The sequence below is a fragment of the Symphalangus syndactylus genome, chromosome 8, assembly GCF_028878055.3.
Source record: "Symphalangus syndactylus isolate Jambi chromosome 8, NHGRI_mSymSyn1-v2.1_pri, whole genome shotgun sequence".
Classification (NCBI taxonomy): Eukaryota; Metazoa; Chordata; class Mammalia; order Primates; family Hylobatidae; genus Symphalangus; species Symphalangus syndactylus.
Window position 1 is genome coordinate 110,570,265 of NC_072430.2, and position 20,319 is coordinate 110,590,583.

The window sequence follows — 20,319 nt, forward strand, 5'->3', positions numbered from 1 at the left end:
CTCCATCACACACACACACACACACACACACAAGAAATTCTCTTATTCACAGCAATATGGATAGAACTAGAAGACATCTTAAGTGAAATAAATAAGGTATGGAAAATTAAACACACGTTTTCACTCATGTAGTCACTTAAAAAAGTTGATCTCATAGAAGTAAAAAGTAGGCTGGGAGCAGTGGTTCATGCCTGTAATACCAGCACTTTGGGAGGTCAAGGCAGGTGGAACATTTGAGCTTAGGAGTTCGAGACCAGCCTGACCAACATGGTGAAATCCTGTCTCTACTAAAAATACAAAAAGTAGCCGGGCGTGGTGGTGGGTGCCTGTAATCCCAGCTACTTGGGAGGCTAAGGCAAGAGAATCGCTTCAACCCAGGAGGCAGAGGTTGCAGTGAGCCGAAATCACACCACTGCACTCCAGCCCAGGCAACAGAGTGCAACTGTCTCAAAAAAAAAAAAAAAAAAAAAAAAAAAGAAGTGAAAAGTAGAACAGAGGCTACAGGATAAAGACTGGGAAAGGTAGGGGAAAGAAGAGAATAGGGGCCGGGCACAGTGGCTCACGCCTATAATCCCAGCACTTTGGGAGGCCGAGGCGGGCAGATCACGAGGTCAGGAGATCGAAACCATCCTGGCTAACACCAGGAAACCCCGTCTCTACTAAAAATACAAAAACTTAGCTGGGCGTGGTGGTGGGCGCCTGTAGTCCCAGCTACTCGGAAGGCTGAGGCAGGAGAATGGCGTGAACCCGGGAGGCGGAGCTTGCAGTGAGCGGAGATGGCGCCACTGCACTCCAGCCTGGGTGACAGAGCGAGACTCCATCTCAAAAAAAAAAAAAAAAAAGAAAAGAAAAAAAAAAAGAAGAGAATAGGGAGAGATTTGTTAAAGGATACAAAATTATGGCTAGATGAGAGGAATAAGCCCTAGTGTTCTATAGCACTGTAGGATGGCTATAGTTAACAATAATTATTATACAATTTTGAATAGCTAGAAGGAGGATATTCAATGTTTCCAATACACAAAAAAATGATGCTTGAGATGATGGATATTCTAATTGCCCTGCTGATTACTATACATTACATGAATCAAAACATCACTCTATACCCCACAAATATGTACAATTATTTTGTGTCCATTAAAATTTTTTAATTTGAAAAGTATAAAACATAAACATTTAAATTTAGCTGCCCTGGATGTTTGGGACAGGAAATATTTCAAAGCAAATCCATGCCATTTTTCATTTTTCACCATCTTTGCTCTACTCACCTACAAGCCAAACACACACATAACTTTCACAAATTAGTTCAAAGAAATCTATACAAACTTCAAGAAAAAAGAGAAATCTACATGTCTGTAGGTATGAGGGCATTTTACAAATCATAGAAAGAAATCTGAGGGCAGGGATGGAAGGATATGAAGTTGCAGTGCGCCGAGATCGTGCCACTGCACTCCAGCCTGGGCAACAGGGGGAAACCCTATTTCAAAAAAAAAAAATGCAACTCAACTGTGCATTTTGTGATGAATTCAACCTTGTCTTACACAAATATATGAACTATTGCTTTTTTGGTTTGAATTTATCAACTGAGTCATTGCCCGTACTTTTGTTCCCAACTTTTGAGGCACTGTGTTGTGTTTTATTTTTATTTATTTTTTATTTTGAGGACAGGGTCTCACCTTGTTGCCAGGCTGGATTGTAGTGGCATGATCATAGCTCACTGCAACCTCAAAATTCTGGGCTCAAGAGATCCTTCTGCCTCAACCTAGGACTACTACCTCAGCCAAGTAGCTAGGACTACAAGTATGTGCCACCATATCTGGCTAATTTTTTAAATTTTTTGTAGAGACTGGGTCTTGCTGTGCTGCCCAGGCTGGTCTCAAACTCCTGCATTCAAGAGATCCTCCCGCTTTGGCCTTCCAAAGTGCTGGGATTACAGGCATGAGCCACTGTGCCTGGCCACACTATGTTTTAGATCTCAGGTCAGCAAACTAAACTATTTCTTACAGGACAAATGTGGCCCACTGTCTGTTTTTGTAAATAAAGTTTTATTGGAACACAGCCATGCTCATTCATTTACATACTGTCCATGGCTACTTTTGTGCTATAATGGTAAAATTTAATAGCTGCAACAGATACTATATGGCCACAAAAATAAAACTATTTACTAACGTTATTTGCTGATCTCTTTTAGATGCAACCCTTGTTGGGTTTGACTTTTTGCTCCAATCTGAATCATTTTACTTTTGAGCAATTTTTTTTCTTTTCTTTTTTTTGAGACAATGTCTCACTCTGTCACCTAGGTTGGAGTGTAGTGGCACAATCACCACTCACTGCACCCTCAACCTCCAGGGCTCAAGCAATCCTCCCACCTCAGCCTCCTAAGTAGCTGGGACTAAAGGCACATACCACTACACATGGCTAATTTTCTGTATTTTTTGTAGAGACGAGGTTTCACCATGTTGCCTAGGCTGGTCTTGAACTTCTGGTCTCAAGCGATCTCCCTGCCTGGGCCTCCCAAAGTGCTGGGATTACAGGGCTGAGTCACCCTGCCTGGCCCAAGTCATTTTCTTTTAATAAATGAGTTTGTCCAATTTACAATTTTGTATTTATGACATATTTCATCTTAATCCTATTATATTTTGTATTGCCTTTAGCCTTTAATATTTTCATTACACATTTACTATATTCAGTACAAAGGTTTGAACTGTGTAGCTCTACTTACACATGGATTTTTTTTCCTCCTCTGCTACCCTGACAGTAAGACCAACCCCTTCTCTTTTTCCTCCATCTACTCAGTGTGAAGACTTTTATGATGATCTGCTTCCACTTAATACTAAATATACTTTCCTTATGGTTTTCTTAATAACATTTTCTTTTCTGTAGCTTACTGTATTGTAACAATATAATATATAATACATATACAAAATATGTGTTAATCTGTTTATGTTTTCAGCAAGGCTTCTAGTTAACAGTAGGCTATTAGTTAAGTTCTTGGGTAGTCAAAAGTTCTAATATGGCCAAGTGTGGTGGCTCATGACTGTAATCCTAACACTCTGGGAGGCCAAGGCGAGTGCATCACCTGAGGTCAGGAGTTCGAGACCAGCCTGGCCAACATGGTGAAACCCCATTATCTACTAAAAATACAAAAATTAGCCGGGCACGGTGGCACACGCCTGTAATCCCAGCTACTCCGGAGGCTGAGGAAAGAGAATCACTTGAACCTGGGAGGTGGAGGTTGCAGTGAGCCACTGCACTTCAGCCTGCACAAAGGGAGTGAGACTCCATCTCAAAAAGAAAAAGTTCTAATGCAGGTTCTCAACATGTGGGGTTGGTACCTATACTCTCAAGTTGTTCAAAGGTCAACTGTAGTCTGTTTTCTTGGAAGAATTGTAGTCTATCTCCTTTAGATAACATTTCTTTACTCCACACTAAGAAAATTAGTATACTTATCAGCATTATTGCAATTGATCCCATGTTATAAATGAGAAACATCTCCAGACTTGCAACTACCTACCCATCCCTAACTCTCAAGGCTTTTTCCTGTTGTCGTTCTTAGTTCTACATTTAAATTTATTCAATGCAAAATGATACGTTTTTTAACTTAGTCTTCCATTCACTTCTTGACTCAATAGTTTACAACATAGTCTCCTCTCTTTTCTTTCCCCCCACAAAAGCTGGTTTGTGGAAACTATAAGCCACGATTTTTCTGTTTGAAAACATATGTTGGCCAGGTATGGTGGTGCATGCCTGTAATCCCAGAACTTTGGCAGGCTGAAGCGTGTAGGCTGCTTGAGCTCAGAAGTTCGAAGCCAGCCTGGGCAACAGAGCGAAACCCTATCTCTGCAAAGAATACAAAAATTAGGCCAGGCGCAGTGGCTCATGCCTGTAATCCCAGCACTTTGGGAGGCCGAGGTGAGGTGGGAGGATCACTTGAGGTCAGGAGCTCGAGACCAGCCTGGCCAACATGGGGAAACACCATTTCTACTAAAAACAAAACAACACAAAAATTAGCCGAGTGTGGTGGCATGTGCCTGTAGTCCTGGTTACTTGAGAGGCTGAGGTGAAGGGATTGCTTGGGCCTGAGAGGTCGAGGCTACAATGTGCCAAAACTACATCACACCACACTCCAGCCTGGGCAACAGAATGAGACTGTCTCAAAAAAAGAAAAAAGCCAAGTGCGGTGGCTCACGCCTGTAATCCCAGCACTTTGGGAGGCCGAGGCGGGCGGATCACGAGGTCAGGAGATCGAGGCCATCCTGGCTAACACAGTGAAACCCTGTCTCTACTAAAAATACAAAAAAATTAGCCAGGCGTGGTGGCATGTGCCTATAGTCCCAGCTACTCGGGAGGCTGAGGCAGGAGAATCGCTTGAACCCGGGAGGCGGAGGTTGCAGTTAGGCCAGATCACGCCACTGCACTCCAGGCAACAGAGCAAGACTCCGTCTCAAAAAAAAAAGAAAAGAAAACATGTCAATTGGTGTTATACTTAAACAACAGCTTGTCTGGACATAAAATTCTTGGGTTGTGCTTTTATCTACTGACTTTGTATATATTGTTTCATGTTGAAAAAGCCTGAAGGCAGTCTCTTGATTTTATAGGGGACTTGATTTTTTTTTTTTTGCATGCTGACCTAACAATAGAAGTCTATTTAAAGACTAGAAACTGTTCTAAAATTTTAAATCTTTTTCTTTTCTTTTTCACTCTTGTTGCCCAGGCTGGAGTGCAATGGCACGATCTCAGCTCACTGCAACCTCCACCTCCTGGGTTCCAGCAAATTCTCCTGTCTCAGCCTCCCGAGTAGCTGGGATTACAGGTGCATGCCACCATGCCCAGGTGATTTTAGTATTTTTAGTAGAGATGGGGTTTCATCATATTGGTCAGGCTGGTCTCAAACTTGTGACCTCAGGTGATCCGCCTGCCTCAGCCTCCCAAAGTGCTGGGATTACAGCCATGAGCCACCACGCCCGGCCTTTTTTTTTTTTTAGAGATGAGGTTGCATTATAATGCCCAAACTGGATTGAACTCCTGGGCTCAAGCAATCCTCCACTGTAGCTGGGACTACAGGTGCATGTCACCACACCTGCCTTCAAATCTTCTTTTATTGTGGGAAGCTCTTCCTTAATGTATTGACAATTCTTTCTGCTTGATTTATTCTCCGACAGCTTCAGGGTATCAATTATTGGCATACTAGATTTACTGTATTCCCTGTCACTCCCTCTCTAGTCTTTCTTCATTTTTATTTGTTCCATTTTGGGTTGCTCAAATTTCTCAAGCTTGCTTCCATTAGCTATAGTTGATATTTGCTGCTTTGAATGTTTCTGCAATGTTACTTTTCTCTTATTTTGTACCCTGATTCCATCAGCTCACTCTTACAATCCTTCTGTTGTCTTCTTTTATTTCTTGAGCTTTTATATCTCATCTTTAAACTCTAGTTTCAGAGGAGCTATGTCTCACCCCCACCTTCCACCATAGGAACTATTTTTTCACTTTCCCTTGACGCTTGACTCCATGCTGGACTATGTTCCCTAACTCACAGGAGCCCACATGGCATAGATTTGGGGGTAGGGTGATAATTTAGGCTTTACTTCTCTTCACATGACCAAGATCAGGAGCTGAAAGGCTGCTTGCTGCCAGTTTCTCCTCCACTCTGAACTTCCTACAAAACTGGTAAGACTGCACAGTCTGTAACTCAGCCCCACCTCTCCTGCCACGCAGGGAGCCCAACATACATATATCCAACTTTGCCATCCATGCATGGGGATTACTGGTTTTGTCCTCGGAGTGTGTCACTTTCTTGGGAGAAAGCTACTTCCTTTGCTTTGCCTGGTTCTATAGAGGAAATCATCCTCTCTTGGCATCCTCTCTTGCCCTGGTTCAATTTTCACTGCACTTAATAGCACTAATTTATATATTTTGGGTTTTTTGGGGGGGGTTTTGTTGGGTTTTTTTTGAGACAGAGTCTCGCTCTGTCGCCCAGGCTGGAGTGAAGTGGTACAATCTCGGCTCACTGCAACCTCCACCCCTTGGTTCAGGCCATTCTCCTGCCTCAGCCTCCTGAGTAGCTGGGATTATAGGCGCCCGCCACCACGCCCAGCCAATTTTTCTGTATTTTTAGTAGAGACGGGGTTTCACCATGTTGGCAAGGCTGGTTTCGAATTCCTATTCTCAGGTGATCCATCCACTTCGGCCTCCCAAAGTGCTAGGATTACAGGCATGAGCCACCGCGCCTGCCATAATTCATAAATTTTGATTACAAGGTTACAGTAATTGTCAAAGTTTCAGTTTAGTTTCTGTTTTTTTTTTTTTTTTTTTTGAGACGGAGTCTCGGAGTCTCGCTTTTTCACCCAGGCTGGAGTGCAGTGGCTCAATCTCGGCTCACTGCAAGCTCCACCTCCCGGGTTCACGCCATTCTCCTGCCTCAGCCTCTCCGAGTAGCTGGGACTACAGGCGCCCGCCACCACGCCCAGCTAATTTTTTGTATTTTTAGTAGAGACGGGGTTTCACAGTGGTCTCGATCTCCTGACCTCGTGATCCGCCCGCCTTGGCCTCCCAAAGTGCTGGGATTACAAACATGAGCCACCGCGCCCGGCCTAGTTTTTGTTTCTAATTCTCCCTATTTTTAAAGTTGATTTGGAGAAGGAAGAATAGAGATCTCGGTACTTGCTATTAACCACAAATACCTTTTTAAATTTTGAATAGTAAACTATTCCACAGTAATATCAAAACCATAAAGCATACTTACTATAGAATTTTTTTTACAACAAATGCATTACTTTTGTAATAATTTTGTAAAAATCTAACTTTCTTCTTTTTTTTTTTTTTAAGAGACAGTCTTGCTCTCTTGTCAAAGCTAGAGTGTGCAGTGGCACAATCACAGCTAACTGCAGCCTCAAGCTCCTGGGCTCAATTGATCCTTTTACCTTAGCCACCCAAGGAGCTGGGACTACAGGCATTAATCACTGTGCCCAACTAATTTTTTAATTTATTGTAGAGATGGAGTCTCACTACATTGCCCAGGCTGGTCTCGAACTCCTAGCCCCAAGTGATCCTCCTGCTTCACCTCCCAAAGTGCTGGGATTACAGGCGTGAGCCACCACAACCAGCCTGAATTTCTTCTAATTGAGTATTATTGTAGTATCAAAATCACTGTTCTGTAAACTGGAAACAGATCAATATCTGGTCTTCTCTACATTAATAAACTTCTCCTTTTTAAATAAAGAAGTTATGACAAACGCACTGAGGCAGTTCTCAGAAAAAATCCTACATATTTTTCACTCTTTACCCCTAGCCTTCCACAGCTGGCATTTTTTACCCTGATTTTACTAAAGGTGAAGTTCACATCACTTTCACTCTTTGGCAATGAGTGCAAGATATAAATAAGAATGGAAATACACAATATATAAAGCCCACATAATCTTAATCAAATGTCTTTTAGACTCTGATATATAAATACTATCGCATTTTCTTTCTTCCTTTCTTTCCTTTCCCTCTTTTTTCTGAGACAGGGTCTTGCTCTGTTGCCAGGCTGGAGTGCAGTGGTATGATTACGCCTTACTGAAGCCTTGACCTCCCTGGCTCAAGTGATCCTTCCACCTCAACCTCCCAAGGAGCTAGGGCCACAGGCACATGCCACCATGCCCAGCCAATTTTTCATATTTTTAGTAGATATGGGGTTTCACCGTGTTGCCCAGGCTGGTCTCGAACCTCTAGGCTCAAGCCATCCACCAGCATCAGCCTCCCAAAGTGCTGGGATTATAGGCCTAAACCACCATGCTCAGCCTATCACATTTCCTAATCCATGCAAACAAAAGGCTAAAACTAAGCACTATCTTTTTTTGTTTTTGTCTTTGTTTTTAGAAAAGGGGGGTGTCTCACTATGTTGCCCAGCTGGTCTCAAACTCCTAGTCTCAGTGAGCCTCCTGCCTCAGCCTACCAAACTGCTGGGATTACAGGCGTGAACCACCATGCCCAGCCAAGCTCTACTTTTTAATACATGATGAATATCACTTTAAAAAGAAAAAAAACCTTAGCCAAACCAAATTTATTAACAGTTCTAGCAAATATCATCTTCAGCTGTGGAGACAACTTGCTTAGCATATAAACAGACCTATGCTCCCTTAAAGGAGAGAATGCAGGTAATTAAGCACTTTAGAGCAGCAGCAGAATATACACTGTTATTACCAAAAAATGGAAATAACCATTACTGAGAACAGAAAATACTCAAGTCTCACAGAAAAAATATTTCAACAGCAAACATAACCATATACTAGAATTCAAGAGTAGGAAATACCTGGGCACGGAGGCTCACGCCTGTAATCCCAGCACTTTAGGAGGCCAAGACAGGTGGATCACCTGAGGTCAGGAGTTCAAGACCAACCTGGCCAACATGTTGAAACCCCGTCTCTACAAACACAAAAATTAGCCGGGCATGATTGAGGGTGCCTGTAATCCTAGCTACTCAGGAGGCTGAGGCAGGAGAATCGCTTAAACCCAGGAGGCGGAGGTTGCTGTGAGCCAAGATCGCTCCATTGCACTCCAGCCTGGGCAACAAGAGCGAAACTCCGTCTCAAAAAAAAAAAAAAAAAAATCCTCTTTGATATTATATACCAAGTTTAATAGGAAAATTGAACAATTCATTTCCATAGTTTCTTACTTCTTACAAATACAGAGGAATATGACATTAGCAAGGAGAAAAGTAGGGAAGATACACTTTTAACAAAAGCAGCCAGCAGCCCTTTCAGTCTTCCGATGACAACCACAAAACAATTTGACAAAAATATGAACATTATTCTCTTTGGGACTACCACTTGATCACCTCCATGTGGAATCTGTGTGTCACTGGTGTTCTTTTGATTCTCCTGTTTCAGAAACATGTTCATTTCACTGCCACACCATTTTTCTCTAATTGCCGTCTGTAATTTTATATCCTACCACTTTTAAAGAGCCTAGATCTACAACATACCTTATAATTTTTTTTTTTTTAAAGACAGAATCTCGCTCTGTTGCCCAGGCTGGAGTGCAGTGGCACAATCTTGGCTCACTGCAACCTCTGCTGCCCATTTTCAAGTGATTCTCCTGCCTCGGCTTCCCAAGTGGCTGGAATTACAGGCAAGCGCCACCATGCCCCGCTAATTTTTTTTTTTTTTTTTTTTTTTGAGATGGAGTCTCGCTCTGTGGACCAGGCTGGAGTGCAGTGGCGCAATCTCAGCTCACTGCAAACTCTGCCTCCTGGGTTCACGCCATTCACCTGCCTCAGCCTCCCGAGTAGCTGGGACTATAGGTGCCTGCCACCACGCCCGGCTATTTTTTTGTGTGTTTTTAGTAGAGACGGAGTTTCACCGTGTTAGCCGAGATGGTCTGGATCTCCTGACCTCGTGATCCGCCCGCCTCGGCCTCCCAAAGTGCTGGGATTACAGGCATGAGCCACCGTGCCCAGTTCATACCTTATAATTTTTTTAAAACTAGCGTGAGATGCCAGATGCAGTGGCTCACGCCTGTAATCTCAGCACTTTGGGAGGCTGAGGCGGGCAGATCACTTGAGGTCAGGAGTTTGAGACCAGCCCGGCCAATATGGTGAAACCCAGTCTCTACAAAATACAAATATTAGCTGGGCTTGGTGGTGCACACCTGTAATCCCAGGTACTCTAGAGGCTGAGACAGGAAAACTGCTTGTACCCGGGAGGTGGAGGTTGCAGTGAGTCAAGATAGCACCACTGCACTTCAGCCTGGGTAATAGAGTGAGACTCCATCTCAAAAAAAAAAAAAACCTAGTATGAGGCTGGGCACAGTGGCTCACACCGTAATACCAGAATGTTGGGAGGCCATGGCAGAAGGATTACCTGAGCCCAGGAGTTCAACACCAGCCTGGGCAATGTAGTGAAACCCTTAACAAAAAATAAAATAAAATAAATAAAACTAACATGAGCCTACTAAATTATCAGAATGTTTGTTTTCCAATAAACTTAATGCAAATGAAAAGAATATTTACTTATCCCAGAAAGAGTGGATACTGTTAAAATCATATTTAGAGTATCACAGAGTCTTAAAAATGTTTTTCCATTTTATGTCCTTTTTAAATGAGTTTTAATTCAACTTGATGAAGCATAAGAATGTAATAAGATACTAAACAGATGACTATATTGATTTTAAGAACCAAACATCGATATTACCAATGTAAAAAATAGTAAAATCGGACTGAGGAATGATGAAAATCTATCAACTGATGTGACTGGAAGAGAAAGAAGCAGTGAGAAAACCGCTTATCACTCAAAAATGTAAACAACATTCATTATAATCAAGTTCGAACCAGAATATTTTAAAATAATGCTTATTGAATGTCTAGTATGTGCCATATTACTGTACTCAGACAGCACTGTACAAATAAGTTTGCATTAGGAATTTCAATGAACTTTACACTAGTTCCTTCCCTGCTATATTAGAAAGCTAAGGATAGTTTATGCAGCAGAAAAGCTCACTCACTGGCTCTGGTAGGTATCAGAGAGGGGGCTCAAATCTGGTTTTGCTAATTACTAAGTATAAGACCTTGGGCAAGTTATTTAGGCTTCAGTCTTCTCATGTGTAAAGGGAAGACTGTAATTGTATGTACCTCATTGAGTTGCTTAGGATAATTAAATTAGGTATTTCATGAACTGTAACCCCAGCATATAGTAATCACTTAATATTAACTACCATTAGAAGCCAGGCGCGGTGGCTCACCCCTGTAATCCCAGCATTTTGGGAGGCCAAGGCGGGTGGATCACGAGGTCAGGAGATCGAGACCATCCTGGCTAACATGGTGAAACCCCACCTCTACTAAAAATACAAAAGAAATTAGCTGGGCATGGTGGTGGGCACCTGTAGTCCCAGCAACTCGGGAGGTTGAGGCAGGAGAATGGCGTGAACCCAGGAGTCGGGCGCCTGTAGTCCCAGCTACTCGGGAGGCTGAGGCAGGAGAATGGTGTGAACCCAGAAGGCGGAGCTTGCAGTGAGCCAAGATCACACCACGGCACTCCAGCCTCGGCGACAGAGCAAGACTCCGTCTCAAAAAAAAAAAAAAAAAAACTACCATTAGAAGCAGTAAGTAGTGGTTTATTTGTATTATCATTTTGATCTAGAATCTGTAGGACTAAAATACATTCTCCAGCTGTTAGTGGTCTTCTGAATAGCTTCCTATAATCCTCATTAAAAATCTAATATCAAAAATATTTCCTACATTCTATAGAGCACTTAAATACTAATGTTCTTGTGATGGAAAACACTAGCAGAATGAGCACTGTTTGACTGATCTGGGTACAGTATTTATTAGTTCCAGTTAATAATCCTTCACAACAAATGCTTTCTGAGTTCCGATCCATGTCACAGTCGCTCTCTGTTGTTACAGAAACCCTGCATTACAGGACAAGAGGAAAGAAGAAAAACTAAGTTGTAGCTCTACTCCTCAAAGTTCTTTTGTTCTAAAAATCTGAAACTAATGGCCTCTTTGTTACTGAATTCCACATACACTTTTCCGCCTTCAGCTAACTGGACCTCTCTGCAGCATCTGACACTGCTGACCACTTTTTCTTGAAAATCTCTCCTTTCTGACCAGTCAGTGGGTTCTTTTCTCTTGACCCCCTTGCTTCCATGCCAATATACTCCAAGATTCGTTTAATCTTACTTTACAGGGGTGCAAGATGAAATGCCTACATGGGCTGGAAGAGTAGGCCAGGGGCATTCTTTGGCACACTTTGCTCAAATTATTTCCACCAAGTTGTTGCAATGTTTAAAAAAAAAAAAAAAGGTAGACCCAGAACTTCCAGCTCTTCCATGTTATTAAAAGATAAGGCCGAGCACAGTGGCTCAGGCCTGTAATCCCAGCACTTTGGGAGACCGAGGCAGGTGAATCACCTGAGGTCAGGAGTTCAAGACCAGCCTGGCCAACATGGCGAAACCCTGTCTCTACTAAAAATACAAAAATTAGCTGGCGTGGTGGCACGCGCCTGTAGTCCCAGCTACTCAGGAGGCTGAGGCAGAAGAATCGCTTGAATCTGGGTGGTGGAGATTGCAGTAAGCCAAGATCGTGCCACTGCACTCCAGCCTGGCAACACAGCAAGACTCCATCTCAAAAAAATAAAGAAGATAAAAATCCAAATTTCCCCACAAAATATCCTAATTGTTTTCATGTCAGCACCTCCTTTAAACTTTTGAACGTATGAAGGCGGGGGGTGGTGACTCACACCTGTAATCCCAACACTATGGCAGGCTGAGGCAGAAGGATCACTTGAGCCCCTTTGTTCGAGCCCAGCCTGGGCAACATAGTAAGACCCTGTCTCCATTTAAACAAAAACAAAAAAACAAAAAAAAAGAAAAAGACAGCTGGGCGCGGTGGCTCACGCCTGTAATCCCAACACTTTGGAGGCCAAGGCAGGTGGATCACGAGGTCAGGAGTTCAAGACTAGCCTGGCCAAGATGGTGAAACCTTGTCTCTACTAAAATCACAAAAATTACCAGGTGTGGTGGTGGGCGCATGTAATCCCAGCTACTCGGGAGGCTGGGGCAGAGAATTGCTTGAACCTGGGAGGCAGAGATTGCAGTGAGCCAATCGTGCCACTGCACTCTAGGCTGGGCAACAGAGTGAGACTTTGTCTCAGAAAAGAAAAGAAAAGAAAAAGACATGTAACCCTAAGTTATTTTATAAATCTGTTTCCTCACGTATGAAAAGGCACTGATGAAAAATCAGAGACCATCACAAAAAGTGCGGGTCAAACAAAACATTTCTATAGGCTTTACCTTTTTTTTTTATTTTGAGACAAGTTCTCCCTTTGCCACCCAGGCTGAAGCGCAGTGGTGTGATCAAGGTTCACTGCAACCTTGACCTCCTGATTTCAAGCGATCCTCTCACCTCAGCCTCCTGAGTAGCTGGGACTACAAAAATGCACTATCACACCTGGCTAATTTTTGTATTTTTTGTAGAGACAGGGTTTCACCATTTTGCCCAGACTGGTCTCAAACTCCTGAGCTCAAGTGATCCGCCCACCTTGGCCTCCCAGAGTGCTGGGACTACAGTTGGGAGGCATGGTACCAAGCCTACCCAGGTTTCAAACCAAATGTATACAACTGCATATGTGGATTTTTCTGGAGAAGTGTCCAAGACTAAGAACCACTGACTAGCCCAAATTTATCTACTTCTACCATTTCAGCTGCCACCTGTGAGGATGAGTCCCACATTTACATCCAGTCCACCTATGAGATCGCCTTACCTCCTTAACCTGCCTCTGCCACTGCCACCTCCTCCTCTCAATTGCCATTGCCACCACCTTAGTTCGAACCCTCTTCAAATCTCTTGTCAGGAGCTGCCTCACTGGTCTAATTACAGTCTTGTCCTCCTTTTTCCTACTCTGTACAACTCAAATCCTCTAAATCTCAAGTAATTTATGTGGCCAAAGGCTTTCAGGGTCTGCTTGTCACGTAAAAGAAATCCAAACTCCTTACCCTAACACAGAAACTCCTTAGGACCTGGCCAGACTGACCTTTCCCTCTCACTATTTATTCCCCTCCTCCTCCAACTCCTGGGCGGTAACAGAACCACAATTTGCAACACAGGATACTCTTTTGTCCCTAAACTTTGATTCCTACTTACAGGTCACACCTTCTGGAATGCCGAACTCCTCCCATTCGCTTAGGACAGAAACTTCCCCTGCAAAACCCTCACTTTAAAACCTAGCCTGCCCTTTAGGCCAGAATAGAAGAATATTCCTCCAGGCTAAGCTATCACTTAACATTCACATTGACATTGTAAATGTCAGCTTATTTTTCTTCTCCAATAGACTAAAAACTCCTCAAGGGCAGAGAATGTGTCTTTGTATTGCAAAGCTCAGAGCTACAACAAAGAAGCTAATCTGTTAAATGAATGAACCAGCAGCTGCTCCTACCATTCGAGTCAGGTAAACATGCCCAGGACTCTAAAGTGAGCCTATCAAGGCCACAAACTGCTCAGTGCCTTCAAAACCATGCAACACTACTGTCCGCGGGGACTCACAAAAACACTTCAAAACCTGAAAGAGGGGAACCAGGAGTAAAGCAAACCCACCCTGTGCTCCTTTGCCCTCCGTGTACTTACCAAACCTTTATATTGGCCAGTTCCAAATTCAAACAGCAGAGACTACGCTAACATGAAGCTGCTGAAATGGAACATATTGCACAATTTTTTACTGGCAAAAATATATTTATTTGTCCCATTAAAGTAATCATAATATTCTCTCTGTACTCAAATACTTATTAGTATTATTAATATATACTGAGGCAAGAACTCATTAAAAATTCACATCAAGAATATTAAAAATCTGGCCGGGCACAGTGGCTCACGCCTGTAATCCCAGCACTTTGGGAGGCCGAGGCGGGTGGATCACGAGGTCAGGAGATCGAGACCATCCTGGCTAACACGGTGAAACCCCGTCTCTACTAAAAATATAAAAAATTAGCCAGGCGTGCGGGCGCCTGTAGTCCCAGCTACTCGGGAGGCTGAGGCAGAAGAATGGCGTGAACCCGGGAGGTGGAGCTTGCAGTGAGCGGCGATGGCGCCACTGCACTCCAGCCTGGGCAACAGTGTGAGACTCCATCTCAAAAAAAAAAAAAAAAAAAAAAAAAAAATATTAAAAATCTTCAGAAAGAAATAGAAAAGTTATGTACCAGAAAAAGTTATGCACCAAGAAAATATAAAGGTTATGCTTCAGGAACCATTCTAAAGGCTCTATGTTCAATTCCTCATTTAGTCTTCACAGCAACCCTATGAAGTAGGTACTATTATTACCCCCTTTTACAGACAAAGAAAACTGAGACTTAATCAGATTAAGTAATTGTCATTATCCAAGGTCACACAGTTAGGATGCAAGGCCTATTTGCTCCAGAGCCCAAGCTTTTAACCAATACAAAACTACACAACTACCATTACGTGGGCAATCCTACCCTTACGTTTTTCCTCTTTGTTTCTGCTGTATGCATACACATAAAGAGAAAAAGCACACTGAAGTGTTAAACAGTGGTTATCCTTTGAGTGGGAAAAACAGGTCTACTCTCCAAATATAGTATAAGCCTACTATAGTACGTATAGTACAGTATTACTTTCAGTTATTTAAAAAAGGAAACAAGAGAAATAGTATTTAGACGTTACTACTAGAAAAGTAAGGTGGAGGCCAGGCGTGGTGGCTCACACCTGTAATCCCAGCACTTGGAAAGACTGAAGCAGGTGGATCCCTTGCATCCAGGAGTTTGAGATCAGCCTGGGCAACATGGAGAAACCCTGTCTCTACAAAAAATACAAAAACTAGCCGGGCATGGTGGCGCACACCTGTAGTCTGGCTGACTACAGGCACACCTGAGATGGGAGGATCACTGGTGCCCAGAAGGTTGAGGCTGCAGTGAGCTGTAATCATGCCACTGTACTCCAGGCTGGACAACAGAGTGAGACCCTGTCTCAAAAAAAAAAAAAGAAAGAAAAGTGGGCTAGTGGAATTAACATTTAATTAATACTATTATGGGCCAAACATGGCTATCTCATCTAACCCTTGTATCAAAGAATTTTATTCCCATTTTAAGTTAAAGAAACCAAAGACTAAGTAACTTGCCCAGCGGAAGGACTGGGATCAGAACTCAAAGCCCAGTCTAAAAGCGTCACTGCAGGAAGTCATGCTACAAACAAAATTTCACCAAAAACTCATCTTTTATTTTTTTGAGATGGAGTTTTGCCCTGGTTGCCCAGGCTAGAGTGCAATGGTACAATCTTGGCTCACTGCAACCTCCGCCTCCCAGGTTCAAGTGATTCTCCTGCCTCAGCCTCCAGAGTAGCTGGGATTACAGGCATACACCACCACGCCCAGCTAATTTTGTATTTTTAGTAGAGACAGGGTTTCTCCATGTTGGTCAGGCTGGTCTCGAACTCCGGACCTCAGGTGATCCGCCTGCCTCGGCCTCCCAAAGTGCTGGGATTACAGGCGTGAGCCACCACACCCGGCCTAAAAACTCATCTTAAATCACATTCTGTGAAAGGATGAGAACCAAGTAGTCTGTCACCTTATGTGCAAGGAGGGAAAAGAGGGAGGCTTAAGGTTTTAAATTGAGTATTTCCTCAGTATCTCAAACTAGCCGGGAGCATTGTCAAAAATCAGCCTTTATATTCAGGACTTCTGGGACAAACTCTTGCTTGAAGAAGTGAGGAGACTCTACTGCTGTTTGTTTTGCCTAGCACAGAGCTGCATGTATAAGTTAAACTGACTTAGCACTGGGGACAATTTGCTGCCTCCAACCCAGTCTCACCTATTCAACCATTGTTTTACCAGTCACCAGGTGTGGGGGAGGGGGAAAGAGAAGTGTCTGAGAATATTGCTGTAACTGTATTCAAATATAAATGACTTTTCATTAGCCATAACCATTGTACCAAACCTGGATAATGAGAGCTGCTAACCCTCAGAGAACATCTCAGGTATGAATAAATAGTTTAGCATTTTTTTGAAATGTCATTAATTTTGGGTGCTCTCAGAAATGTTTAATTCCTTCTAAACTAAAATTTTTATTTCTCTAAAAATAGTAGCAACATGATTTGCTGAGAAAAAGTTGGAATGGGATATACAAATTTCCTCCTAAAAATCTTCCAGAGGAAAGAAAACTTGATTATTTCAGACTTGTAATAATACTAACCATTTACTTTTTAAACTAACACTTAATAGTAAAAAAGCATACTCCCTTAGTAATTTAAAGTTAATTCAGTATTTGCTCTGAAAATCTTTTATTAATTTCAAATGGAATGTAACTTTTAAAAACATCAAACCTGTCATTCCTTCAGGAAATAAAGTAGCCCATTAGGAGATCAGGTTAGGAAATTAATACATGTTTGAGGTAGGGTGGGAAAAAGCACAAAACTTTTTTGGTATTTGTACACATACAGTTTTGGAAAGTGAAGTTTTGGAATGTGAAGTCAACAATACACTCTTAAAATATCAAATTATAAGACAATAACAATTTTTTTCAAACTTTAAAACGTTCCAAGAAAAATGACTAAGAATGATTTTTTCCATCCAGTATATGCTCTAAAAATAAGGACAAACTATAATAGAAGTAACGATTTTTGGTACACATGTTTATGAAAATGTCCACGTCAATAAGCAATTTCAATTAATCAATAAACTTAAAACAACCATTAAATGTAATTTGCATTTTTGTATCAGATCCATACAATCTCAAATATCAACATTTTCTTAAGCTCAATGCTAAATGACCGGATATCTATCATTGTGGACAGAGTTTGATCTTACGCAGACCAAAGGAAAAGAAAGGCACACACCTAGAAGAATCACATGAGTCTCACTTCGAAGCCTCACAGAAGTCAGCACTGAAAGTCGTGGGTGACCCATTGCCCTGCAAGTGGCAGCTTTTCACTAACAACAGTGCTGGGGGTACTGAGTGGGCAGAATGTGGGACATCTCCTGCCAGCAACTCTAGCCTGCTACCAAGCAGGACACCGCACATAAACACAACACTCTGCCCTAAGCTCACCAAAAAAAAAAAAAAAAAAGGAAAAAACCTCTCCAAACCGCTCACACTGGGGGCTGGCAGTGGGGGGTGGCAGGGTCTATTAACATTTCAATTTCAACACTCAAGAACAACAAGGAGGTAAGCATAGCCACGGGAAACATCCTGTCCCTGAAAAGCAGAAAATCGAGATTTGGAAATTTATGTTTATCACCTTTTTTTTTTTAACGTTCAGAGCTCAGGGCACCAAAATATAGCTAAAATTGAATCCATTTAAACAGAAAAGTGTGTGTGTGAATATATATGTGTATATATATGCATATAAAATATATACATACACATACATATTTTATATTTTTTTCCGTTTAAATGTTATACATACACACACACACCCCGCCCCAAAACCAAAGTAGTTTTGCTAGGTTCCGAGGGCTCTTCCACAGACCCTTCTGAGTTGTAGCAGTAACAAGTTTAGGTTTCCTTGAAATCTCCATTACTCTATTTCTAGGTCGAATATAAGAATGTCACATAAATCTAAACAGTGATTATCAGAATAAATGAACTACTGATCCTTAAAACTGTAGACCTTGTTTCGGGAGCTGCCCTGCCCACTTCCTTTCCCTCCTCCCAATCCCGGAGGCTTCCAAGCCATCTGACAAGCACGTCTCCCCCTTGGGATCTGTTCCGGTGTTGGTTTTACCGGACAGTGACCAAAAACGAGGGGAAACTCCTACATCTGGGGACTGCTCCAGAAACCCTGCCTGATCCTGCCCCTCTCACTGACAGTCTCCTCGCTGCTCCCTACATCTTCCTCTCCGCCGGAGCTGTCCAGAAGGGGGATTTTGGACCCAAAGGAATCAGGATGAAAGGGGGTGGGTACTCAAGCTGAAAATAACACCCCCAGTTGGTGGGGTAAGGGCTAAAAAAAGGCAATAGGGAAAGACTGTCCAGCAGAAACACCACCTGAGTTTACCTCCTCCTTCTCACCCCAAAAACCCAGTCACTAACTAATAAAGCTAAGAAAAGCCCCTTGCAAACTTTTCCAAACCGGAAGAGAAGGCCCTCTCCCCAACCTGGGGGGCTCTAGGGGGAACGGGCTGGAGTTTGCAGCCCCGAACGGGCTCGCGGGGAGTTGGGTGGGGCGCGGGCGAGGGGTGCAGGGGCGGAGTACCTTCTTCAATGGACAGGAACTGGCAAAGAGTTTCAAAATAGCCGTGTGCGCTCCCCCACGCCCTGGGGGGTCCCAGGCGCTAGGACCAGGGCTCCCCGGAGAGATAGCGGCCCCCAATTCGGGCCTAAAAGGAAACTTTCTGGGCCGCGGCTGCACCTGACTCCTCACCGCCCCTCCACCCGACCCCACGCCCGCCAGGCCGCCCGCCCCGCCCCGCCCCGGCCAGGCCGTCCGGAGCGCGGAGGAGGGGGATAAATAAATTCAACTCTTACCGGAATCTGGGGGGCGTTTGCGAGAGACCCGGGGGAAGGGGGGGCCAAGCGCCCATTCCCCACTCCCCACTCCTAGGCCCTGACGCCCCTGTCCCGGCAGCCCGGGCCTGCCGCCCCGCGGGAAAGCCTCCGGCCCGGCGCAGGATTCGGCCCAGCAGCGCCACCGTCCCACCCGGAGGCCCCGGGGGACTCGAGGGGGCGCGCGGAGGCCCGGGGTGCGGGGGCAGGGCGCGGCCGCCGTGGGGCCTACCGGCCCGAGGCCTACCGGCGCCCCCCCTCCCGCCGCACACCCCCACCTGGCCCGCGCAGGCCGCTCCGCTCGCCCCACTGCGGCTCCGGCTGGACCCCTGCCCGCCCGCCGTCGCCGCCCGCGGGCGCCCCGGAGGCCCTCAGGCCCCCGGCCTCCACCACCCGGGCGCCGGCCCCACTCACCCTTTCATTCTCCGCCCGGGGCCTGGCGTGGGCCGGCGAATCCCCGGCCTCACGTAAGCGCGCTCGCCGCCCGCCCAGCCCGCGCGGCCCAGCCCGCCGCCCTACGGGAGCCCGGGGATGTGGGCCGGGCCTGGGGCCGCCTATGCTTACCTTTCAGCTGCTTTTTTTTTTCTCCTTCCCCCCTGTTCCCTCGGCTGGGCTGACAGATCAGAGTGAGAGGCGCTGGCAATGGACTAGGAAGCTCGGCTGCCGCTGCTACTGCTCCCCCCTGGGCTCTGGCGAGAGCCTTTCCCTGTCAAGCAAGAGGGGTGAGGATCATATTTTTATTTTGGAAACTAAAAAGTGCTCCCAGGGTCGGTGATTATTAAGGGGAAATCCCTGAATATACTCTGCAGCCAAGAAGGCAGGGCTGCCGGGGCTGTACAAGAAGAGGCAGCAGCCTCCTACAGCACCACTACAGGCACTGCGAGGACATAACACCAGAGAGCTGCTCCTCTGCCCTCCGAAACGACAACTTTCCTACCATCTTGGAGGCAGAGCAAAGGGGGGCCAGGGGGAAAAGTGCACCCGCTCCCGATAAAGTACAAATTTTTACTTCTCATCTCTGGAAAAAAGTCCACACCGGCCGTCTACACCGGCGCCTAGGGGAGAAAGCAGGGAAGAAACGGGGGGTGCATGAGAAACGTTTTCATTTGCTCCAGGGGGAAAAATGTTTCTGCATCTTCTGATGGAAAGAAATCTTTACAAGACACAGGTTTTCCGGTGATTATTGTTTTCTATTTTCTATTTTTAATTTTTTTCATGTTAGTGACTGTGATATTTTAATATTTTTTAGGCCAATAATAATTTTTCTCCATTACAGGGCTATGTTCTGTGGCTGGTGGTCAGTTTGTAAATTTATACTTAAAGAGACTTAATAGTAACTTCATTTATTTGTCTAGTTAT

The 20,319-nt window shown here is 44.3% G+C and overlaps 1 protein-coding gene across 8 annotated transcripts in view; it reads right to left on the bottom strand.

The window, feature by feature from the left end:
- INO80D (INO80 complex subunit D) overlaps positions 1-19,824 on the bottom strand; it is a 96,886-nt gene extending 77,062 nt beyond the window's left edge. For 2 of the 8 annotated variants that reach the window (XM_055290361.2, XM_055290357.2), the window contains exon 1: positions 19,525-19,824. The gene's annotated coding sequence lies outside the window, so the exon portion shown is untranslated. Of the gene's footprint in view, positions 1-18,670; positions 18,872-18,942; positions 19,093-19,524 lie in introns of those variants that run through there. The other 6 variants (XM_055290362.2, XM_055290363.2, XM_055290359.2 and 3 more) reach the window with 6 other exon arrangements.
- Between the last annotated feature and the right edge of the window lie 495 nt (positions 19,825-20,319).